The sequence below is a fragment of the Gouania willdenowi genome, chromosome 1 (assembly GCF_900634775.1).
Source record: "Gouania willdenowi chromosome 1, fGouWil2.1, whole genome shotgun sequence".
NCBI classification, from domain to species: domain Eukaryota; kingdom Metazoa; phylum Chordata; class Actinopteri; order Blenniiformes; family Gobiesocidae; genus Gouania; species Gouania willdenowi.
This window is the reverse complement of record NC_041044.1, coordinates 12130639-12157713: the sequence shown is the minus strand read 5'-3', so window position 1 is coordinate 12157713 and position 27075 is coordinate 12130639. Positions and strand designations below refer to the sequence as shown.

Here is a 27075-nt window from a genome sequence, read left to right as displayed (position 1 = left end):
ATGTTGGATCCAATTGTTAAAACACCCCCATTTGCACATAGTGTATGATCTTTTATTATAGTTGTTGCTTTTGTTTTCTATTGATCAGACTACACACAAAATCCATTTCATAGGAATTACAAAACATTGTCAATCCATTTCATATGAATGACAACCAAGTATAACAAAGTGTATACTGCACAATGGCTTTTTAACACACACACGTGATTAAATATACACAAACCTATCCAGTGGTGGCACTGGTGTGACCAACTTTTTCTGTTGGTTGAGGGGCTGTACAGCATATCCATGCATGCTGATGAATAGTTGACTTAACGAGCGTACCGTAGTTTTGTATAAAATAAAAATTGACAGTGACTCGAGATATATTTGCAAAATGTTTTAGTGTCAATGTTAAGTTTTTCTGTAACAAGCAGTGGCTGAAGTAATTATGATAATACATATATAATTTTAAAAGGTGTAACAAAGACTTTTATTAACAGCAAAGCATAACAACACGCTAACAACAGGCCTATTATTAGGTCGACATCGGTTCTGTCCGGCCTGTCACTGTTTTTTTCATTATAGCTATGACAGCCTTCTTATCCCTTACATGTCCACGCACGGCTGCCTCCACCAGCAGTGTTGCAAAATTGCTGCGCTGTAGATTTGTCCCTCCACAGTATGCGTCTACATATGTTATGTTTATAGTTAAGAAAGCTTTGCTAAAGCTAATCGCATGATGCTCGAGGTAGTCTTGCAAGAGTTTGTCAGCACACTTTGTGACATTTCATAAAACTAGGTTTTTTCAGTAGTCTGTGTGGTTAATAAACATTGACAATTTCTATCTTTCTAAAATAATCTGCTGGCGAGCAACGCTGTGCATGAGGCAACACGCTGTGCAGCTCAAACAGGTGAAGAACGGAGTAATCACCTGGCCAGCTACGCTGCGCACGATGCAAGACATCGTGCAGCTTAATCAGGTAAAGAACGGAATAATCACCTGGCCAGCAACGCTGCACGCGAGGCAACACGCCGTGCAGCAAAAACGGGTGAAGAAGAGAATAATCGCCTGGTGAGCAACATTGCGTGTGAGGCAACACGCCGTGCAGCAGAAACACCTCAGCAGCAGGAGGACCGACAAGCAAGAGATGCCCTGGGCCATCAGGAAATGCATCGTGCACGCGTAGAACAGGCACGCAAAAAACAATTGCGACCTTGTTCGATGTGATGACATAGACTTTTTTAAAGAGGAGCTTTATGGTGATTTCACACACACTCAGTATCACCTCACTGTTTGAGTGTCCTACATGCGTACACTGCATTGCCTATGTATGGAAAGAGGAGAGGAAAGGATTCTGTTGCGTGTTGGTGCAATCTTTATCTATAAATCATGCGCATGTCCCAGGGAAATCACACGCTATTTTACTTTGCACCCACAAATAAACCCCTTTATAACACTACAGAGTATGTACACCTCTTTGTACATCCAACCTTCAAACACATACTCATTTGACAATAATTGACAACTCTACTTAAGCTCCTCCCACTATATGAATACATACTTCCGATGAGCACTGTACTAGTCTATACAATAATTTCAGGTGTGTGTGTGTGTGTGTGTGTGTGTGTGTGTGTGTGTGTGTGTGTGTGTGTGTGTGTGTGTGTGTGTGTGTGTGTGTGCGTGTGTGTGTGTGTGTGTGGAGCAAAATATCTCCCTGACACGGTGTGAGTTCGACCTGAAACTTAGTCAACAGCTTCCAAATACCCCAAGTGTGTGCACCTGTTATTTTGGAATAATTTGGTCAAGCTAAACGGTCAAAACATTATTTTAAGATCACGGCTCCCTCGGTGAGCGCGCTACTTCCGGTTCCGGGTTCATGACGTCACTGTGTCGCAGTTTGTTTATGTTAAAAAAAAGGTTAATATTAAAAATGTTTTTGTACCGCTAAGTCATTTAAGGTAATATTTCATGGTTATTTAATATTAATCCCGTGATTCCAAACTTCCTTTAAATCTCGGGTCATGGACTTCACTTCCTTCTTCGCCTCATGAGTGTGGGCGGTGGCTGTGCTGACGGTCATTAGCCAACCATATCACAAACATTCTGCTTCTTCAAACAGAGGAATGTAACGTTTTTGTGAGTGGATGGGTCCACAACACGGCTCCACTATGATTATTGTTACTGTAAGAAACAGTAAGTGTTTCTTCTTATATTATTTCATGTGCTAAGAAAGATGCTAGCAGCTAAAATGTAAGCACACACACACGGCTGATGCGCATGCGTGCACTACACCGGGATGAAAATACTGAACTCACACAGAGCAGTTTAAAGAGAGTTGCGACTTTGGTGTTGCAAAACATTTATTTTTCGTGGTAAGTGTCTCTCTTAACAACCTGTGACAGATTATGTCCAAGACACGCACGTGTATGAGAGATAAAGCACGGAGGAGATGAATGTAGACACACACAGTATTTATAATACAAATATACTAAATGAGTACAATAAAACAAAAAACTAAACAATATTTAAACAAAAAGTACACAAAATGACAACAGAAATGCATAAAAATATACAAAAAGGCTCCAAAAACACACAAAATTATTCCAAAAAACATATATTACAGAAAAATACACTAAACGACAACAAAAACATGAATGTGACTCAAAATACACTAAACTAAATACTTATATACAAAAAATACACTAAAATGACAACAGAAATGCACAAAACTACACCAAAAAAAAAAACTAAAATACACAAAATGACTCCAGAATAACACTGCAATGGCAAAAAAAAACAAATTATACAAAAAATGCACAAAAAGACAACTGAAAGATAAAAAAAATACACATAATGATGACTTCAAATATATATATATTACAAAAAAATACAAAAAATTATGAAAATGGCTCAAAAATACACAAAATGACTCCTGAAACACACATTATACAAATAATGCACAAAAACACAACAGAAATACACATGACTCCAAAAAACATCTACAGAAAAATGCACCAAACCAAAATTTTAACAGTCATGCATGTCCCATAGAATTAAAACAGGAAAATTGCACCCACAAATATACCCCTTACGCTCCCACATGAATGCATACTTCCGACGGGCACTGTACTAGTACATTTAATGGAGAAAAGAGTCTCCTGAAAGAAGTTGTCAATCCACCACTTTTTTTAAGTGTCTTAACTTTGGTCATACACCAGCCAGCTAGGAAGTCTTCTTCTCTTGGTCTTTTTTTTCTTGTCTTCCTCGAAAGCTCAAAACCAATGTTGTTTTTGCAGTGTGCCAAGTTAAACCCTCTGAGATACAGAACAGGATATGGGTCTGTCTCTTTCAAAAGACTTGGCTTGACATGACTTGACAGACTGAAGCCACAAAAAAATTAGAGTTTTCTTTCCGTAAGACTCTCTTGTGACACAAAAGCACCCAGACTAGCTTCTTTAATGACAAATTAATTCCAGTTGATCATTTAGTTCTACTCCAGAGAAAGACACAAAAGCCTTATACTGTACTTGCCAGCCCAGAAAAAACAAGATTAATGTCCTTCCTAATGAATTCTACAGTCCACAAATTAGCATTTGTTGACTGTGTGCTTTCATTATTGATGATGTGTTAAAAAAAAATTGTTTGGAAATAATGTGCTTTTTAAACAATGTATCCATACAAATATGGACAAGAAGAGCTGAGAGATTTGTATTTATTCTTGATTAGATTACATCTCATGATGCTACTCATATAATAAGGCAACCCCCATCATTGATCTGACTTAATTTATTTTATTTGAATTCATTAGAAAACCACAGATGGACTGAAAGGTTGTATCTAGATCCCTATTTTAGTCCCTCCTGACTATATTTACTTCTGTAATTTTTATAATTTGTGATCGGGCCATACCAGCCTGTCATTGCCCGATCCCGTTACATCTCGGAAACTAAGCAGGTCTGGGCCTTGTTAGTAGTTGGATGGGAGACCACTGAGAATTCCAGTTGCCACAGTGGGGTGGCAGTCACGCCAGTGGTATCTAGGGGTGGGAACCTCTGGGTACCTCACGATACGTGATACAAAGCTCACGGTAACTATTCGCACGATGTGACGATACTGCGATTATCGATATATTGGTCAGAAATCAATCTACGATCATTTATGACATAACAAGAAAAAAAGTTTTAAGTGAAAAAATACAATTTTTATTTTATATTTCTGAAAGACAATGAATTGAAAACGTGTCCAATGAACAGTGACACTATTTTAGTGCAACATTTCTGTAAATAAGTGTCAACATACCAATGTAAACAAATAAGTATCTCCAATAGTGCTTTCTGTAAACAAAAAATAGGGTCTTTCTTACCAGTGACGCCATTAAAATGCAATATTCCAGTAAACAATATATCGGTTCCTTCAACTAACAGGGACAAAATTTCTGTGAAGATGTACCTGCACATTTAAGTGAAAAAGCAGAAAAGGTTTTGGAAAAAATTTTTTCTATAGATATCGTCACACTCCTAGTGGTATCTGTCATTGTGTCCTTGGGCAAGGCACTTCACCCACATTGCCTAGTTTGAATGTAGTGTGTGAGTGAATGTTGGTGGTGGTCGGAGGGGCCGATGGCACACTTGAGCAGCCTCGCTTCCGTCAGTCTGCCCCAGGGCAGCTGTGGCTACAATCGTAGTTTATCACCACTAAGTGTGGAGTGAAAGAATAATCCCTCAATTCTGTAAAGTGACTTTGAGTGTCTATGAGAAATCGCTATATAAAATTGATGCATTGTTATTATTATTATCTCCCTCCTAATGTGGGACCAAGATTGATCCTTGTATTTTCAGTTCACTTACTTTCTATCATCATTTTGTTTGTTTTGTTGTTGTTTGTCAGTTCTTTTTATTATTCAGTATCTTTTCATCTTATTTTTGTGTTTTTGTTGTTTTGTGTGTTGGTATTATTAGTTTGTGTGTGTTTTTGGTGTCAATTCTCACGTCGTTTGGTATGTTTCTCTGTTATTTTTGTCTGTTTTGTAGTGATCTTGTGTATTTTTACAGTGTGTGTGTTTTTGGTGTCATTGTGTGTGTCATAACCTGATTAATACCGGTATTATTAATGTCAGTATTGTTGTTTGTTCTTTTTGTTTGGAGTTATCTTTTATTAAATGCCTGATTATAATAGTGTCATTAAAATGTTTAAAGCTAAGGGGACTTTAAGAAGTTAAAGATAAATAGTATTAAACTGCATTAATTAGTTATAGTTAAAATATGTACATTTAATCTGTTTAATAAATAATTCTGGAAAGGTTTTAAAATACAGTCCGGACACTTTATATTTACATAGTTTGTGACTCTGCGCAGAGACCAAGTAGTAGAAGAAGAAGAAATCTCTTGGGAAAAAGAAACCAACCAAGAATGGTGTGCGACAGAACTGCAACGAGCTTGTGGGAGGAAATACAAGTTTTGCCTCAGTTATCCTGAGTTTCATTCCGAGGCTGGATTGCAAACTGTTGCCGTTTGCTACGCTGAGATTTGCGTGCGTTTTTGGACTAGTTTGTTGCCGACGGAGAGTGAGTTCTCAGCTGAGACGGGAGATAGCTTTAGCAGCTACGCCGCCACCATTAGACAAGGGACGAGGGCTGCTGATCCATCCGCTGTGTCACGGTGCTGGACAGGTGTATGCGGTCACCTGGCTGTCCCTCCCTACCGTGCTGGTGGAGAAAGAGGAATACGCGAGGAATTTCTGTATGGTAGCAGACCTCTCCATATTGCTTTTGTTTTCCTTCATGAGCTCCAACTTTAAAGTGTGCCAACGAAACTAAAAGCAAGCTTGTTAAAACAATCAGTAAAGAGTGCACTCTGTTTTAAAACAGATCTAAAACATCCAATGGAGAGGGTTATTTTTTATTAACCTTGTGTTTGTTTTGTAAGGTTCAAGAATGTCATGAAGAACATTTGGGTTTGTTTATACACATGCAAAACTGAGCTACTGTGTCGTGTTGTTTATTTCTGCATGTTTAAAGAGTTATTGTGACATCATTTTGGTTTTCTATTAAGGTGTAGTTTAATATTGTATGTCAATATTATATTATTATAACTCACCTGGGTTTCCTGGTAGCCTCAAGTGCTATGTTCAGGAGAGTGAGAGTCATACTTAAAGGGCCCATGTTACGCTAAATCGACTTTTCTGTGCTTTAAACATCATCAAAGTGCTATTTGAGCTTCATACACATGCTTAACCTGTTTTTATTCATTGAATCTCTCAATTTTTCAGTCAAAGGGTGATTTCTTTCTTATTGCAGGGTGAGCCCAAACACCTCGCTCTAATTTGATAACAAATTCCCACTTTGATGACGGCTTTGACTCTGCACTGAGCTGGAGAAGCCACGCCTCCAGGAAGCTCTCTGCCGTGATTGACATATCAACAGACACTCCCACGAAGGTCAGCATTTCAGCGTCCTTCACGCTGTCCTATGTATATATTTTCTACAGTCTATGTATGTACCGGCGAACGCCCCGCCCCCACGCTCTGTCTCGTGTTTATAAAGCAGTATGAGCACGGCTACGGAGTGGGTGGGAGGATGGCGGGCCGTCCTCTGGCACTACGTTGCCGTGCAGGGAGGAGGAAGTCAGCATCCTGTCTATATACACGCCTACTCATGAATATTCATAAGTATGCTGCAAATCAGCCTGTTTGTGTAGAGTTGCTCACACTGTAAGACATTTCAAGTCATTTAAACTAGCAAATGAAAGTTCACCTGCTGCATGTTAACTGAACTTGAGGTTTATCTTGGTTTCAACTCTGAAATTAAAGTTTAAAAAGTTGATTGTACTACATTATTGTAGTTGACACAACTTTGTTTTAGAAGTTGCCAAAGTTGATATAATGTTTTATCACTTGCTCTCTCAACTTAATAATTTGAGGTAAAACAAAAAATCATTACTCTATCTGTATAAAAAAAATTACTTGTTTTAAACTAATAATGCAAGTTAAAACAAAAAAATATTATGCATCACCAATACAAGGACTTTCCTTAGCTAAACTAAACTAAACTTACTATGTTTATACAACTTCCCATTTCAAGTTTCAAATTTCTTATTTGTTACAACTTACTGTATATGATACATGATAGAACACACAGAATAGTTGCATTTGTCCAAAAATACATTCATTTGTAAAACACATTAATCATTGGGTTGTACAATAACCCAAACAGGTAGCAGCTTCATTAAAACCTCAATATGAAGAAAAAAGCTAAATATTTTGCCCACAAAACAGGCACGTTTGGGAAAATACACCTCAAATACTATGCTTTAGGGGGTTCTTAGAACAAATGTAGATGGGTGAAAAATAGCATGACATGGGACCTTTAACCCTAGATAGTTTTTTTACAATGGGATGTCTCTTTCACCACTGATTTTAAAAGGATAGATACTCTCCGTCGGTACGCCTGGGGGCCGGCATGTAGCGTCCCCTTGTTGCCCTGGGCGGCCAGGGGTTTGGTCCTTATCCCTCGGTTCTACTTCTATTCTGGGTCCTTCTGGTGTGGGGGCCTTGGCTCCTCTGCTGGGGTCTCAGGCGGGGGGCTCTCGGGGTGGGGGTGGTGGGGGAACTTGGGGTTGGGGTTTGTGGCGGGGTGCGCTGGGTCCTCGGCTCCTTGGTGCTTTCTCGAGTGTGTGTGTGGAGCGGTGGCTGCCTCTCGGCTTGGGGTCTTAGGGGTGTCTGGAGGGCTGCACAGCCATGGGGAGGTTGTCTGGGTTGTCTGGCTCCCGCTCTTTCTGCTAGCCTGGCTGCATCTTCAAGTCAAGGGCAGCGCTTGGGTTTGCAGTGGCAGTTTTTGACATACATTGGTCTACGATGCACTGGCATGCCTTAGACTGTGGGTTAAAACTTGTACTGGGCTTAACTTTAGACACGTTGATCCCAAATACCTGTTTTAGATATTACCACTCACTCCTTCCCTCTCTCCACAGCCACCACCATTATACCTAAGCTTCACGCTTATCACCAGACTGGCTGGATTACACAACACAATAAGTACAATATACACAACTACAACTTCACATCTCACCCTCACTTTACAATAATCAACTCTTCCCCACCCTTCCATTTTATATCTTGAATCTCTCCTCCCTGCTCTCCCTGCAGTCTCCAGTTGGACCACGATGAAAATGTCCAGCGGCTCCTTCTCAATTCAATCACTCACATCCTGGAAAAAAAAACAGCTGCTTTTCAGGCTTCCAGAAGAACAGATGTTTGAGCATGCTGGCAGTGGATGGCAGTGCCTCAGCCTCTGAGCTCATCAGCTCAATCGGATCCAGGGCTATAATGTCATTGTGCATGTCAACCATGAAGCGGGAGAGAGATTATTCTCCAACAGGATGTTGACCTGTTACCTAAGCGAGTCACCAACTGGGTTCTGCCCCCTGCTAACCACGTAGTAAAACACACATCCTGCAGAGAACATGTCCACAGCCGAGGTTGTTTTTTTTTGGGTGTATCTCACGGCACTTCTGGAGCGATCCAACCTTCAGTCCCTGGTATGCCTGACCGCAGAGAGAAGCTACACCGATCATCCAGGATCTTTTTGCAGAGTCCAAAGTCTGAGATAAGAGTTCGTAACTGGCCCAGTGCACTCAAACCAGAGAAGAGGAGGTTCCTGGGCTTCAGGTCTCGATGGACTATATTGAGTGAGTGCCTGTGTGAAAGGCTGAATATGGTCTGCTCCAGTAAAGTTGTTGGATTCAGCTTAGGGAAGCCAGGGCAATACCCCACATACTGCATACATGGCTGGAGATATAGCCTTGATAAAGAACTTAGGGTTGCAAGAAACGCACAAGTTGACTGACCGATGGGCTTCAAACCCTTATGTGGTGGAAAGTCAACTACCCAACTTACCTGTGTTCTGGCTAAAACTTGAAAATGGAAGTGGACGGATAAAGATTCTCCATCAAAATCACATTTTGTCTGTGGGACAGAATGTCAGCCTCGAGCCAGTGCTTCACTTAAATCCTCCTACATCTACAAAGAGAGTTCTTTGAAGGAGAAAACAGAAATCCAACAAAGAAATGAGCTCACAACCAACATCAAACTGTGTAGATGAAGAGATTCAACCAGATGATGAAGCTTAAAATAACTACCCAGACTCAGAAAATGAGGAGTACTACTGTCTGTGTACTGATTCATCTGTAGAATCTCCCAGAAATGGAGATGTGTTGTAATCCCAGAGCCATTCAGTCTGGGTCTAGATGTTTCAGATGAATTCACCCAACAACCAGAGACAATTGAGTTTCATTAAATGCAACCTGCTGAAGAGGAACCAGAACATGACAGAAGAGGACATGAGTTTCTCGAGACATGCCAAACCAAGATCTGGCAAGTGACGAAACTCTAGTTGTTCAGAACTTTTCACAACCATCAAGAATAGAAACTGACAGTAACTGAGAGAGTTAAGAGAGCTCCTCTTAAGTTAACATGTGATACTCCCGGTCCACCAAGTTTAATAGAAACCCCCACTGTAAGATATGTTTCTTGTCTTTCTGTCTTTGGATCACCAGATTTGGTACTGTTTTTTTGCCTGAACACGTTCTGTGTTTCACTGTGTTGAGTTCATTCTTTTGAAAGAGTTCAGTCATGAGAGCATGCCTTATTTTGGTGGGGGGGAGAGTGTTATAACTTGATTAATATCAGTATTAATGTCATTATTATAGTTTTTTGTTTTTGTTTGGAGTTATATTTTATTTAATGCCTGATTATAATATTGGTGTCATATTAAAATGTTTAAAACTAGATAAATATTAAAGTATATAAACAAGTTATAGCTAAAATATCTATATTCCATGTGTTTAAATAATTCTGAAAATGCTTTAAAAGTACTCCGGACACTTTATATTTACATAGTTTGTGACTGCGCAGAGACAGGAAAGTAGAGAAAAAAGAAGAAAACGTGCAGAAAAAGAAACCAATAAAGAAGAACTGTGTGCAACGAGCTCGTGAGAGAAAATGTGTGTTTTGCCTCAGTTATCCTGAGATTCATTCCAAGGCTGGATTGTAAACTACCGTGTGGGTGGAGACACACATATTGCTGAAATGAGGTAAAGCCTACCTTTTTCTTCTTCTTCATGAGCTCCAACTTTAAAGTGGCCAACAAAACTAAAAGCAAGCTTGCTAAAACAATTAGTAATGAGTGCACTCTGGCTCAAAACAGACTAAAACATATCTAAAACATCCAGTGAACAGGGTTATTTTTCTTAACCTTGTGTTTGTGTTTTGTAAGGTTCAAGAAAGTCATGAAGAACGTTTGGGTTTGTTTATACACATGCAAAACTGAGCTACTGTGTTGTTTAATTCTGCATGTTTAAAAAGTTATTGTGACATAATTTTGGTTTTCTATTAAGTTGTAGTTTAATATTGTATGTTAATAGTATATAAATATATTAATATTATAACTCACCTGGGTTTCCTGGTAGCCTCAAATGCTACGTTCAGGAGAGCGAGAATCACACTTAACCCTAGATAGTTTTTTTTACAATGGGACGTCTCTTTAACCACTGATTTTAAAGGGGTGTTATTATGTAAAATCGACTTTTTTGAGATTCATATCATGTTACTATGTCGTTCCCTCATTAAAAACATACCTGGAGTGTTGCCTTGGTTCATTCATGTATGTTTGAGTAATCTTTAAAAACTGTGACGGCATCTATATTAGGTGTAAATATGCCCGAGTCCTCCGAGGACCTCCTCCACCTCTTGAAGATGCCTCAGACCTTTCGTTCCCACCTACCGCTCCACAGCAGAGCCCCTCCCCCCTCCTTTGTTCTCTTTTATAGTTCAGCCCACAGCACCCGCCTCCATAGATTTAGCTTTTCATTTACTTATTTTGTAAGAATAACTAACTAATTTTGTAAGAAACCTATGGCTTTTGTTGTCTGTACCCATTAATGTACGCATTAAAATAAAAATGTAAATAAAAGTCGCACCCCTCCCCCGCTTTGAGCTCCGTCAAAATCGCTGCAGTCACAACAAATAGCTGAGAGATAACTGTAGATCGGTCTACTCTGCTCACCGTAGTAGCTGAAAGTGAATTAATAAGTACACAGACACAATGTGATCCCTATTCTGGACTATAACAGCAGCAGCACGGGTGCGTGTGCGTACTTGTCAGTGACAAGGAAGATAGCTCTCTGTCCGTTCAGTAGAATTCCTCACTTTTTTAACCAAAAGCCTTTCTGAAAAGCGCAGTCTTGAGATGTTTTTAAAGAGTCCACACAGACAAGCTCAAGGAGGGACTGGTGTAGGCTATTCCAGAGTATTGGTGCTGCCGCCTGGAACGCTAGGTCACCCCAGGTTTTAAAATGCATTTTTGGGATTTTGAGGAGACCCTGGCCTGATGACTGAAGGGTGCGCCCTGAAGTGTAGGGGCACAACAACTCAGTGATGTATTGAGGGGCCTGACCATGCATCGCACGGCAAGTAAGGACTAGGATTTTTAACTCAATACGTAAAGATAAACTGGAAGCCAATGAAGACCAGAAAGAATGGGGGTAATGTGGGCTGTTTTGGGAGCACCGGTCAAAAGTCTGGCAGCAGCATTCTAAACAGTCTGAAGTCTTTTTAGTGTTGACTTGTTAAAACAGGAGACAACTGAATTACAGTAATCAATCTGTGACAAAATGAATGCGTGTATGATTATTTTGAGATCTGGTTTGGACAGCAGATTTCTCACTTTGGAGATATTTCTCAGATGATAACAGTTTTTAGTCAGTTGACGACAGTGACCCTCCAAAGACATTGATTAATCAAAAACAACCCCAAGGTTTCTGAGACTGTTTTTCACAGATGTGCCCAGTGCACCAAGGGAGTTCTTGATCGAATAATGCAGATAATTCAAAGTCAACCAGTTTTTGATAGCAGATACACATTCCAGGAATTCAGATAATTATTGAAACTCAAAATCATTGAAGGAGCAATACAGCTGAATATTATATGCATAGAAATGATAGGACACATTTTTAAAACCACAGATCAACCGTCCATGAGGCATCATGTACAATAAAAACAAAACTGGCCCCAGAACAGAGCCCTGGGCTACTCCACATGACGGGTTAGACACATTAGACATTACACCGTTAAAAGCAACATAAAAGTTATTTCATTTATATAGAAAGTAAACCCCTGGAGAATAGCTCCAGAAAACCCCATCTCAGTTTTAAGTTGATCATTAAGTATACCGTGATGTCATAGGCAGCTGTCAGATCAAGTAAAACCAAAACTGTGTATCGTCCAGTCAGCCATCATCACGTCACTAAACTTTCAGAAGAGCAGTCTCAGTGGAGTGGATTGACCTAAAGCCAGATTGATATTTATCATAAAAATGATGTTGTACCATGAATGAGGTCAGCTGCTTAGCCACCGCTTTTTCCATTATTTTTTTAAATGAACGGAAGTTTGTAGGAAGTATGTATTGCTGTAGAAAATTGGGAAATAAGGTAGCTTTTTCATTGATGGCCAAATTAGGTTTTGTTTAATGGTGGGACTTCAGGGACATTTAGGTTTGTTGTGAAATGTGTAGAGCAGGGGTGGCCAACCCTGGTCCTCAAGGGCCCCTTTCCAGCATGTTTTAGATGTTTCCCTTTTCCAACACACCTGATTCAAATGATTTACTTATTAAGCTCTGCAGAAGCCTGATAATGATCCTGGTCATTTCAATAATGTATTAATGGTATCATTGCAGTCCAAACAAATCCAACGTTGCACACCCTTGAACAAAGCAGCACTGCTACATTTTTTTGTCACATCTGAAGCTATGGCCATAATTCTAGTTACAGCAGCACTTCACTTCCAGCCTGTAGAAGTTTGAACACTTTTGATCATAGTGGCTTTGTGTTTTACAGGAAGTAAAACAATTGCGAACTTCTTTGACATAATTTTAACTCCAGCAAAGTATTATTGAATTCAGGAAATTAATGTTTACTGAACCGATAGCTTTGATTCTGTTTGCCCAGAAATCTAGGACTCATGCATATATATTTCATTAGTTAATGTTTCTTCTCTGAGTTGAGTTTTTATTCCATGAAATCTTGCAAATTGTCAAAACCCAATTTATTGGAAGTGTTCAAATAAATCAGTTTTATTTGTATAACTCTTTTCTTAGAAAGTCTATTCAGTAGATGTGGCAAGCAAAGCTTCTTGGGTTAGTAAACTAAAATACAAAATCATGTGCATATATGCAATTGTGTCAAGGACAGTACAGGGCTCACTGCGACCACATTGGTTGCATATGCGACCATTTTTTTGTGTGAGTGAAAATTTCATCTGGTCGCATCTTTGTGAGTGCATATGGGTGACCTTATTTTGTGACGGAGCGGCTGAGCGCTTTGTCATGTCCCACAGAGTGCACATCTCTCTCGCTCTGCGCTGGGGGTGATGCAAAGGTGAATGCGTGAACAGAGCGAGGCAAAACGAGCCTTCCACTGAGTGCGCGCTCACATTGAGGGCAGCAATATAAAGGAAGAATGTGCCGAGCGCAGCGATAGAGCTTACACACTCATCAGAATCAGCATCGAGGGGCAGAACTGATGGACTATGATGCCAGGCCAGATGTTCAGCTGCGGTTCTCCCAGGGCAGTGATCTGCAACCTGCAGCTTTGAAGCCCAAGGCTCCCTCTAGCTTTAAAAAAAAACTAATGAAAGAAAGAGTTTTTTTTTTTTTTTTACAGAGACTAATAATGATTAATGACAAATAAAATAAAGATATAACAATTTGTTAACCTAAAATAAATTATGTTGTGCAATGACTCAGCTGCCTTCCTACTTCACCTCCTGCAACATCTATAGACCATCTACTTTCCTTGCACCTGTGGCTAACCTTAAGTTTTAAATCCCTGGTAAGATAACTAAACCAACAAAAACACTATTCTGGAAGTAAATAGAGATTTAATTGTGTGGGGACAGATTCATTTTACCACCAATGTGCCGGTTAATAATGCATGCTTTATTTGTGGCAAGAAATTAGCAATTAGCATGTGTTGATCACATGATCATGTATTATCAAATTCAAGCTACTTTTTGTAGCCTTTCAAATACAATAACTAAAAAAATCTTCTTTATATAACATTGTGTTCACGTAAACTGAGATGCATTATAATTTGAAGATGCAATATAGTTTTTTATTTCTTATTTCTTTAATTTCTTAATTTCTTTTATTTGATTTTAAACTGTTTTTAAGGTTAAGGTTGCAGACCCCTGACCAGTGGAAGATGGTTAGGAGACCCCACTATAAGAGCTGGACCCTCTGAATTTAATTCCATGTGGTGAAGCAATGCAGATGCTAAGTTGGTTATGCTACTGTTAAGTGAATTGAAGTACAGCATTTCTGCAAAATAATAACTTAGGGAATCATTTTTAGTTGTCGTCTGTTTAATTGCCTCTGACAGAAATGTTCTCTGGGTGTTTTGAGCAACAGGAAGTGGACACTAATGGCCCCTAAACCCAAAAGAAATGTGATACCAGAGAAAAGACAAAACAGAAAGGAGATGACTGAGAGATAAGAGGGGAGAGAAATGAGTAAACAACACTCTCCCCTGTTGGTCTCCTGCTGCTGCCTTCTCAGGGTTTGAAATACAGATCCTTGTCAGGAGAAGGAGGAGCAGCTGATTTGCTACTCAGTCATAACATTTCACCAGCCCAGTCTTCAGTTTCTAATGGGCAGCTTTTTTAGCCCTAAAGAGCATCAAATAGCTTTTGAAGTCCTTGGGAGACCAACGTTTCTCCAAACTACCTTGGCTTGCAGAGAGGTTTGTCAAACAAAGGGCAACAAGAAACAGGACGAGTGGAAACATGATGGAGATAAGCAGGGTAAAGAAAAAACAGTCATCCTACACTTTTGATACTATTTCCATTTACTTTTCCCTTTTGGGTTTCACCCACAGGCATCTATGTGTGCTTCTCTTTCTTTTTCATTTTTTTTAGTCTCCATTTTTCTCCTATCCTCCCTTCTCTCCATTCTTTCATTCCTCCTCTCAGCATCATCACTGCAATCTGTCCTTGATTTCCAGAGGGGTGGTATAGAAGCAGCCGGCATACAAACTAGCTGAGTCAATACACTCGCACACTTACATGGTTTTTAGGGTGTGCGAATCATGGTGGTGTATATACAGTAACTGAAGGCTAAAATGAGTGGAGAAAAATAAAGTTCCTGATGAAAAATGGTTTGAGAGGAAAAACAAAGTTGGGAGACCTTTATTTCAGTGTTTAGGTTTGGATTTGCATGAGTTGTGGTGTGCTGGCAACAGAAACAGTTGTGTCAGCATACATTAGGCAGCTCGTTCATCATTCACGCTATGAAAATGAGGTATGAGGTCACCATTGAGTTGTCTCATTGCATCAAAACGTAATGCTTAGGTTAATAAATACAGCCCTCAGGAATCTTTATACAGTATCTTTAGACCCTGATATGATTCCTGCTGTAAAAGATAGACAGCTCTTTGGGACGGAGCAAAAGCATTGAGTTAAGGAGATATAGACTGCAGACACAAATACAATTATTAAGGTATTTTTACCTCAGTTTGAAAAGAAAATTTGATTTTTCATCACTTTTACTGCAGAGTGATTTGGTGTCTTATCTGGTCTGGTTTTGAGATCTAGGTTGGATTCTACTATGAATGAAACTATTCTGCACTGGAAATCCCTCCAATCAGAAGGCTTTTTGTGATGTTCCTGTTTAAATTTTAAACATGCTTTTTTTCTTGCCCAGTACACCACAAGCTGTCTCTGGTTCACTTTTACTTGTGTTTTTTAGCAAACTGTGTTGCTTTTCTGGCTACTGGCCTTTGTGGTCTTTTGTATTTTTAATACATTTTTCTGGATTTAGAAAGCCCTTGGGGTTGTATCAGTATGTATCTAGGTTTAGGGCATTCCTAAATGAGCTTTTTCAGGTCTGCTTGGCTTGGCTGACCAATGCTCCAATTAAGTTACTCAATCACATTCAGTGCATACTTTTGAACCAACTTTAATGCACAACTAAAAGTGGGACATTTTGAAACATAATATGAAGAACGAAGCATACCTTTCCATTCTGCTACATTTGTGGCAAGCAAGTGTGTCTTTTCATCTGTAGTAGACATTGTCCAAAGGTCTCAATTGTTGCCAAAAATGTAGACATGCTAATAATGAAAAAGAACATGTCCATATCTTAAATCTGGGCATTGTCTTTATTTGAGGTTTTAAAAAACCTGTTATTTGCTTTCAATATTAGACTGGGATTCATTTTAAGTTTCTCTTTTTGTGATTGCAAAGTAGCACTATTTGGACTTTAGATAGTAAAGTCCTTGTCCTTTTTATGGTATTGTAAATTAGATTTCTTTTCTTTATTCCTATTGAGATGAAAAGATCATATCCACCGTAAGTCTGTAACTACGTCGAAGTCAAACAAAAGCATGGTTATTTTTCCAACTCCAATTTTTTGTCTTTTTTTCCCTTTGCAAAATATTGTTATTGAGAGCCCAATCTTCACATATTGTAAACTTTGTCTATCATCTTACCAACACACTGCCATACTAATTGTTGCAAAACCCATGTGGAATAACTGTAAATACGGTGTGTTTTTTATATTTAAAGGAAGTAATAGACATTGAACTGGCAGTCTTTAAATCTATGGTCAATCAATGCTGTATATACAGTATATATATATATATATATATATATATATATATATATATATATATATATATATATATAACATCAGTGACACCTCTATTACCAAAAGGAACAAAAAAATATAGGAATCAAAGGATTAACAGGTTTCATTTCTCTATATGGTGTTTATCCCATGCAGCCCACATTGGGCCCGAGGTGGGGTTTACCCAGGACGAGACTCAAGACCAAGGCCAGCATATGGAAGCCGACACACTTATTCACACATTCATTCACGACTACAGACAATTAAGGGGTTCGGTACCTACAGCATAAATAAGTGATTCCACCCCCTACACTGTGCCTCCGAGGGTGTGTGAATGCGTGTGTCAGTGGACGCTGCAACAATAACTTCCTAATTATGGTTCCCTAGTGTTTGTGCAATCTTCCTGAAATGCTAACTAGACTCCTGCAGGGAATATGGTACATAATTAATCCACGTCCTCACTTGTGTATCCTGTGCTGGCAAGTGGGTGTGTTTGCTCCATACATGTGCACAACGTTTGTCTGTCAGCAAGTCGTCCTTACCTTCTTATTCAGAGGCTTTGTTCATCACACAGGTGAAAAAGCTGATGCTGCTGCTGTGTAGTCTGTGTTGACAACCTGTGTTGTCTTAGAAGAATGAGGGTGTTTTTGTGTAAAGATGTCTAGCAAAGGTAGTTTTGGTTTTGTCTTTTCTCCAGACAAGTTCCACTATCAAAGTTTTTGTTTTTGTCTCAGCTTGTGTTGATTTCAGTTGGCTTTCAATTTCAAAAGTGTTTCCTAAACTTGTTTTTAGTAAAAGAAAAACTGTCTGGATTCAGACCAGTTTGCAGGATGGTGCTATGTTGACCATGTTCACAGATTTGCTCCGGCTGTGGGGCATTCCCACTTATCAAAGATGCAAAAACATGAAACATGCTGTTAAAAGCTCTCTATGCCACTTAAGGTGGTCAATTTGAAGAGCCATTTTTGCTCAAGTCTGGAAAGCTTTCATGAATATTAACTGAGTTGATGCTTACATCTAGCCAGAGATTTGAAATGATACATGGCCCATGCTGCTACTTTAGTGGAGGCATCTAAAGGGCAAAAAAAATTACATCAAACTGATACAAGAGATGAGAGCAGAGGCTGCAGCTCTTAAGCAGTGATTCTTTAATTTTCTTGAAACAATTTTATATCTCTAGCTAGCAGGATTGCACAATGGATGAGTGACTCACTCTTAAGTCTACTGTGAATAATATATTAGGAAGAAAATAATACTTTTACAATTTTTGACGGTTGAGGTGTTGACATGTTTTTTTCTTTCAATCAAAAGTTAAATTTGCTTTCATTCAATATCCCTTCTTTTTTTCATGCTAACTCTAGTAGTTAGTCCTGTACAGTTCAAATACCTGTACATGTGTTTGTATTTACAATCATTCTGTCATCAGGGTAGGTCTAAATATCCCCTTGTCTAAGTTTCAAGACAGCAATTACTTCTGAATTTGTTCTGGATGGACATGATAAACTTCATCTTCCCATTCTACTAGCTCCACCTTACTAAAATCAGAAATAATTCTAATTTGTTTCAGTCTTTAAGAGCATTTATATAAAAGGACACATCAATGTCTTGAGTAATATTTTGAATTATGTATTTGTTAGTTTTGTTTTCATATGAAAAGTGTTGACAAAAACTATATTTAAACATCAGTAAACCAAATAACACATTTGCAGATTTAATTAAAAACTCCTTAGCAATGGATGAAACCATTAGGGTTCAACATAGTTTTTTTTAAAAAATGTGCTTCTTCAGTGTGTTTGGCTGCTTGTAGTCAAAATATTTCTGTTGATGGTAGTTTGATGAAGACTGTAACCCTGACATTTAGCACATTTAAGAGTCGGGTTTACACTGGAGTTGGATTTTGTTAAACTCGATCAGCATTTTTCCTGTCGTGTGCTGCAGCGAGCACTGCAGTACTAATGCAGGATGAAAGCAAAATGAGTAACCTCAGAGATAGTCATTATCTCCACATTTGAATGTGACCAAATCTCTGGCTCTGTAGAGCCAACCAGATGATCTGTGATCCCAAAAGTACATTGTCTCCTATTCATTACTTTGGTGAAACCATCTATTGTTCATCCAAGCTCTCAGAGTTGACTTGATCTTTACCATCAATTGAAAACTTGTCCTGTCCTTTCCTGTTCTTGTTCTCCTTTGGCACTCAGCCGACAACTGGAGTCAGTCAGTGGAAAAACTCAGTTATTACTTTTTGCCCAATGGGACATAGTGGCAACTACAACCGTTAAAGGAGATAGTGGGGCAGTAGCTTCAAGGGTTTCAGCACTGCAGCTAGAATTTTGCAGCTTCTGACCAAATATCAAGACCTAAATATACCATCTTACTTAAATTCCTTACATTCATTGACAATTGGAAAAAAAAACACTCAAACAACATGTGAATTTAATGTTTACACAAATCCAAAAAAAGAAAATATGATCCTGGCTAAGGCTGAACGATTAACCTTAATCGCATCAATATTGGTTTTTTCACTACTGGGATAACCTAACCTCAGATGCAGAGGTTTTTTCTTCCATTTCCATCATTTGAGTGATATATATATGTCTTTTTTTTTTTCTTTTTTTTTTCCCCATTCAGAATTGCCAAGAACCGCCTTCCTGGGCTGCTGGCCAATCAGAGATGTGTACAGGACGCAACCTTGTATGCACTGCAGCGAGTCTGTTACCCCTCAGTTGAGTGCGTTAACAACTACACTAGGGCCCTATAAAATCCACGCTAACGGAATCGCGGACGGAATCACGGAAATGACCAATGAAAAAAAAACACAGAACTGGACAGAATTGGAAAGCCATCACTGTGAGGAAAAGGATGTTTTTTTTTAATTTTTTATGGGGTCCTAGCTGCTTCAAACACAGTCTAAACCGCACTCATCACTGACTCCTAAATCATAGCAGGTTAAGTTTTTGACTATTTTTTTTAATAGTGCATAAATAGCATAGAATACATTTTTTTTTAAAGAAAGTAAATGTTTATTGAATATTCTGACATTTTTTAAATATTCCAGTAGCCTCTGCTTTTCAAAAAAAGCATAACAAAGTTTTTCATTTATTTTAGCCCTTCAAATAAAATAAAACATAAAAAAACCTTAAGTGTATTAAAGAGGAGGTTTGATGAAAAAATAACTTTCTAATGGTTTTGCCACAGTGATACACATTCCTTTTAACCTCATTCAGAGGGCCAAAGTTAAAAAAGGTCTGTTTCCTCCCTCCCTTGTTAATCCACATTTTGTAAAAACTCAGTTCCAAACCGGACAATTGGAATTTGCCAACGTTGGCAGGTGACGTCACCTAACACACCTCCTAGAATGTGAACAGCTAAAACAAACACTGCGGTTTAATATAGAATATATATTATACTGTATTGCCAAATATGTAAATGCAAACTGCACTACTTTTTCTGCTGCTGATCATGTTGGGAGTCACTGCTTGGAGCCACGGCCATTGTTCACACACATTAGCTGTTAGCACTCCGTGCTAATGCCACACCAACCTATGCAGCAAGACCCGAGATCAGGAAACGATCGGGATGTTTACGGATTCTTGTTCACAGCGCTAACAACGGCCTCGGTTGGGGAATTGGACGGCTTGCAACTTTTACGTGGTGACGAACGTTTGTGTGCGGAAAGGAAGAGCTGCTGCTTCTGCTCCTGCTGCTCTGGTTCTGCAGCAACGCGCACACAGTGTTTTGACTCCAAATCACTGAACGTTGTTTGATTGAGTCATCACATCACACGCTGCTATTTGGCCTTGCTTTTAACTCACTCCAACAAAGGCCGAATGTGGCTTTTTTTTTTGCAATATTTGGCCGAATATATTTGGTTACCGAATATTCGGTGCATCCCTAGTTCTGTTATTGTGGATGAGACCACCGGTGCCAGGGACCGTAGAGTCTGAAACACCATAGGTTAATGATAACTTCTGATACTGTAAAATATTATGGCCCCTAGTGGTGAAATAACTGATGCATTCTTACGTTCATTTGTTTTGGTTTAATCATTACGGTCTGGAATGATGTCATCAGGTTCATTTAAATTAGGTTAATTTAAATTAGGTTGACCAAAATTTAATCATTAAACCTGCTCAGATTCAGTAAACCATTGATCCCTGAGGGGGAACTGGGTAACTTTAACACTGTTCTCATAAATCTTTATATGACATGAATAATTAAAAAGGAGCCGTCAGAATAATCCATGTCACTACAATTTATATCTACCTTTTAATTGGATTTTACTCATTATTTTAAATTACTTTTTTTTTTTACATACATTTTTGTTTATGGATTTTTTATTTATTAATATTTATTTTGTTTCCTCACATGAGTTAAAAACTAACAATTTCTGAAAACATTTATTAAAATTTCTAAAAGAAACTGAATTTCAGAAAATTATTGTGGAAAACATGGAATTTGGAAAATACCAGTTCCCCTAATCCTGGGTCACCTTATCATTATTGCTGCTGTAACTAAGAATTTATTTCCAAACATATCACAAAGATTTGATCTCAGGACAACAATGAAAGGCGGTAGAACATTATTAACCACTTAAAAAAAAAATCATCCTTAGGTGATGGGTTGCAATTTGAAGTCTGTGAAAAGCCATGCACTGCAGATTATTCCCATATTTGCATTGATTAATAATTAATAATGACTTAATGGTAAAATGTGCCTTCATGGGAAGACACAGCCTTAAATGTGTTCCACTCCGTTTTCTTGAAAATAACAGAGATACTTGTTTAAATATGCTTTTCACACATTGGTCAATAACCCAAACGCCATCATAAAACAGATGAGGTTCATTCACCTCCTATACGATCTGTGTCAGAATCGATTGCATATTCTCTTTATCTCATTTTCTTTGACACTCTCAACTAGTTCAACCCTAAATCTGTGGAATAGCCCTTTAATACAGTATATAACCCGTCTGCACATGGCCAGCTGTCCTGCATGCACAAAGCACTTAAGTAAAAATATTCTGCTGTAGATCTGATGGAGCTTTATGTGAACTGATTTGCATAAATCGTAAATAAATCAGGTAGGTTATAGGTCAAGCACACAAAAAAAATTTCCATTTAAATATTAAATGATGAAAAAACACGTGGGTAAGCTAAAAATGAAACAACACATGATTTCACAGACTAAAGGGTTAATTGAGGGGGTAGATCAACCCAGATATAGCTGCTGTCCATGGTGCTGAACTATTTTCCTCATCGTCTGCGCTACTGTCAGGGGGCACCCGAAACGCAGCCCGTCCTGGGACAAAAACTACATATTACCGGGTGATCAAACATGTACAAAATACACACTTATCATACAGACGGTATTATTACAACCGCTAAACACTCTTAAGAAGCAATAATGTAACAGGGATCTATGGTCTATCCACACAGGTAGCTTATTATCAGCGGACATGCGGAAAGGTGATAAGACGCTGTATAGGATCCAGAAAATTCACCTCATACATCACAACCGTGCATGCAAACACACACTGAGGCTGAAATACGGACACGCGCACTGTCAAACGCTGTGTGCATGCTCCACAGATGTCCTCCAGGTTACACTTTACCTGGTCCAGATGTCTTTGCAGCTCCTCGCTTCACGCCGCTCCAATCGCTGCCTCCGCTACGACTCGTGGATGTGTTGATGCGCAGCTCTCAGACTGTCACTGATGTGCCCCGGCGTCCTGCTGCCTCTGGAAAGAGCAGCATCCGTGACCGATGAGCTCAGCAGGAAGAATCTGGCGACTGACCCACGTTAAGATTCTTTTTCTTTTCTGATTTAGGTGGCGGTGGTGATGCTGGTGGAGGTGGGGGATGCAAAACGTACGACTGATGTGATGCGCTGTCTTTGCCTTCACTGCGTCAGGCTCCACTCCACTCCCCCTCCTCTATCTCACAGCAGACGGTGTTTAACTCTCTCTCTCTCTCTCTCTCTCTCTCTCTCTCTCTCTCTCTCTCTCTCTCTCTCTCTCTCTCTCTCTCTCTCTCACACACACACACACACACACATACACACTCTTCCATCCAAAACACCTCTCCTCTGAACTAAAGCGACCGGCAGCCAGCTGTTCCAGCAGCAGAGAGATGGTTACATTGCACTTCAAGCACAAACAGTCCTTTAGTTTAGGTGCTTTGCTATTTGGAGAGCGAGATAACATAAAAGTGTCGTGCAATGCAACCCAAAGTGGCAGACAAAACTGTAGGCTATTAACCCCAGGCTAGTGGAAGAGTGGCCGTTTGTGGGGTACAAGTAGTCTACGAGTAAAGCTTTAAAGAGCATAAAAGCTACTGCTTCCTGAAGTACTTTAATCAACTTTAATTCACTATCAACCTCTAATTTTTTTTGACAATTGTGAAATGCACTAAGAACATTAAAACTCCAAGCTGTAAGAACTTGTTTGTCAAACTGAATCTACAACCACACTGAAGCATTATGAATGCCAATACATTAGGTAGTAAATAACCTACTCTAAAACAGTGAATCACAACCTGGGGTCCCACAGAGGCACCAGAGATCGCACGGGGGGTCCCAATGCCTTATCTGATCTGGTTATTAATTAATTCTGACCCAATTCTTTCTGTTCAAGGTTGGCATGGTCTGCTGGTGTGTATCACCAGCTCGGACATTGTTGCCATTGAAACCTCCAGCAAAACCAGGCTCAGAGGTGGCAGCCTCGACTGGTTGGGGTTACTGCAGCCCTTCTCAAATAGTGGGGGTGTGTGTGACCCTCGGAAACATGCTTTTTTTCACTGTACTAGAGTAAAGCGTAATTGGACGGGGTGAAGGACAGAGCGAGATTGCCGTGTCCGCAGACGCAGAGTGGGGTTTTGATTCCGAGCAATGGATATCAAACTGGGCCGCAGCCTGGCCGGTGGCAGTGCCCGAGCAGCCGCAGAGATGCCGGCCCATCGCTTGACGGGGGAAGCCAAACAGCCCCGCGGCCGAGGCAGAAGTCGTCTGCGGGGGGGAGAGGGTGAAACCCGGACCCCATCGGAGGAAGCGGGACGTCAATTAAAGACATTACACCCCAATCACGCTGATAAGCCACTTGAGTTTTTTCAGTGAAAACGTGCCAACTACTTCAGTAAACCAGCGAGCACTGTTAGCATCATATGATATAAGGTAGCGTAACATAGCAGAGGAGCTGATACTGCCTGCAGCATTAGACACGGTGTCTGTCATGCTGGAGGAAACAAGTGCTGCAAAAATACAATTCGATGAAACAACTGACAGCAACACACTGTTTATTGCTTATGTACGTTTTGACAATCAGCACAAATTCTTTTATTCATTTTTGTTTTGTAGGTTAAAGTGTTTTATAAATTGTGCTCCTGAGTTAATGTTGCAGGTTAATTTTAACGGTGCATGCTCACGCATCTTGGCTGCGGGTAATGTAACGGTGAATGCACCGAGTATAAACACCAATGTGCTCCTTTGGTGTGCGCGCGGTCTGTGAACGGAGCCAGGCATAACGAGTCCTTCACTGAGGGCAGCAATAAAAAGGAAGAACGTGCTGAGCACAGCGATAGAGTGGACACGCTCATCAGAATCAGCATGGAGGGACCAGAACTGATGGACTATGATGCCAGGCCAGATGTTCAGCTGTGGTTCTCCCAGAGCAGTGGTCTGCAACTTGCGGCTCTGGAGCCTAATATGGCCCTTTGACTCTTTTGCAATGGCTCCCTATAGCTTTAAAAAAAAAAAAAAAAATTTTTACAAAGGCTATTAATGATTAATGACAAATAAAATCAAGATATAACTATTTGTTAACCTGGAATAAATTACATTGTGCAGTGACTCAGCACCTTCCGACTTCACCTCCTGCATCATCTACAGACAATCAACTTTCCTGCACCTGTGGCTAACCTTAAGTTTTAAATCCCTGGTAAGATAACTAAATCACCAAAAACACTATTTTGGAAGAAAATAGAGATTTTAATTGTGTGAGAACAGATTAATTTAACCACCAATGTGCAGGTTAAATATGCTTTATGTGTGGCAAAAATTAGCATGTGTTGACCACATGGTCATGTGTTATCAAATTCAAGTTACTTTTTGTAGCCTTTCAATTACATTAACTAAAATAAAAATCCTCTGTATATAACATTGTGTTCATGTAAACTGAGATGTGTAAGAATTTGAAGATGCAAGATACTGTTTTATTTCTTGATGTCAATTTATCTTATTTCAAACTGTTTTTAAGTTTCCATTTACATGATCAACATAAATCACATCAAAATAAATCAAACATTATTCTATACAATTTTAACTTTATAGAATTTAATTCACTGTATTGTTTTCATTCTGAAGGTATTTTTTTGGCTCCAGGAGGACTTTAATCCAGGTGAAATGAGGTTAAATGGTTCCTTGTAGAGTAAAGGTTGCAGACCCCTGACCAGGGGAAGAGGGTTACGAGACCCCACTATAAGAGCTGGACTCTCTGAATTTAATTCCATGGGGTGAAGCAATGCAGATGTTAAGTTATGCTACGGTTAAGTTAATTCAAGCACAGCCTTTCTGCAAAATAAAACAAACAGAACACATGTATCCTTTATTTAAAAAAAAAAAAAGTTACATCTTCTTTTAATATATATATAAAATAAATTACCTGTTATTTCAGCCACTGCTTTTTGCAGAAAAACGTAATATTGTCAATAAACCCATTTAGCAAATATCTCAAGTCATTGTCAATTTTTACTTCATACAAAACTAAGTCAACTATTCATCAGCATGCATGGCTATGCAGTAAACCCCCCCTATTAAAAAAAGGGTGCGGCCAATTTCTGTACTGGTGCGACTGAAAAAGTTGGTCGCACCAGTGCCACCACTGGAAAAGTTTGTGTATATATAAAGGGATGGACCGAATATTTGATGGCCAAATATATTCGGCCAAATATTCCTAAAAAAGCAGCAGCTCCACCTTTCCGCACACAAACACAGCCAGACTTTTCGCTTAGCGCTCTCCGTCGTCCGTCACTGCATAAACGTTGGAAGCCATCCAATTCCACAACCAAGTCCGTTGTTAGCGCTGTGAGCAAGAATCCATAAACATCCCCATCGTTTCCTCTTTACACTACACTTAATCTCGCTGCATAGGCTGGTGTAGCATTAGCACGGAGTGCTAACAGCTGATGTGTGTAAACAATGGGTCCATGGCTCCAAGCAGTGACTCCCAACACGATCGGCAGCAGAAAAAGTAGCGCAGTTTGCATTTACATATATGGCAATAAAGTATAATATATATTCTATATTAAACAGCAGTGTTTGTTTTAGCTGTTAGATAGTTGGAGAGGGAGGAGCTCACATTCTCGAGTGACGTCACATGCCAACGTGGGCAAAATCCAACTCGCCCGTTTAAAGCTGACTTTTTACTAAATGTGGAATAACAATGGAGGGAGGAAACAACTTTTTTCAACTTTGGCCCTCTGAATGAGGATAAAAGGATGTATATCACTGTAGCAAAACCATTAAAAAGTGATTTTTTTTCATCATACCTCCCCTTTATTGCACTTCAGTTTTTTTTTTGGAATGCATGTTTTGTTTTATTTTATTTGAAGGGCTAATATAAATGAAAAACTTTGTTGTGCTTTTTTGGAAAAGCTAAGGCTACTAGAATATTTTAAAAATGTCAGAATGTCTAAAAATGTATTCTAGGCTATTTATGCAATATTAAAAAAAATAGTGAAAAACTTAACAACTGCATTCGATATTTGGTATTCCGTGTTTGGCCAAGCATTTCTATTTTTATATACAGTATATCTATATACATATATATATATATATATATTCACTTTCCCATCCACACTGTGGAACTTCTTGTTGATGGTGCCATCGGTTTTCTCACAGTCAACAGCTCAATGTTGACAGGTAGTCAGGTAACACAGCTCAATGTTGACAGGTGAGTTTATCATGTTACCATGAACGGAGCGTGTTGGCTGACCTTGAGGTGCTTGGTGTAGATCAGCACTCTCCGAGTGCTTTTGCAGTTATTATTATTATTATTATTATAGTATTTCTGGTTTGTTTGTGTTTTGTTCTTCACACCATCCACCAAGATAAATTCCTTGTATTGTTTTTAATCTGTACTTGGCAAATAAAACTGATTCTGAACATGTTTATAATATAATTATAATTTTGTATTAATTTTAGGCAAATTGATGCACTTTAAATCTTTTCTGTTACAGACTAGAAAATTATTTTAATAAAGTTATTATTTGATGTCAGTTGTTATATATTTCTTTCTTTTTTATTTTCTTTAATGTTAATAAGGATACATTGTTATGCAGAGGTGTACTTCTAACAATTCTTTAGACAAATTATACTATTTATAGTCGTGGCAAAGAGTGGGGGGAATCAAAATATTTTCTTCTTC

At 39.1% G+C, this 27075-nt stretch overlaps 1 protein-coding gene across 1 annotated transcript in view; it reads right to left on the bottom strand.

Annotated features, from left to right (window-relative positions):
- Positions 1-22570, bottom strand: part of LOC114464516 (protein ELFN1-like) — a 314605-nt gene extending 292035 nt beyond the window's left edge. Inside the window, exon 1 of the mRNA XM_028448774.1 lies at positions 22270-22570. The gene's annotated coding sequence lies outside the window, so the exon portion shown is untranslated. The remainder of the gene's footprint in view (positions 1-22269) is intronic.
- Between the last annotated feature and the right edge of the window lie 4505 nt (positions 22571-27075).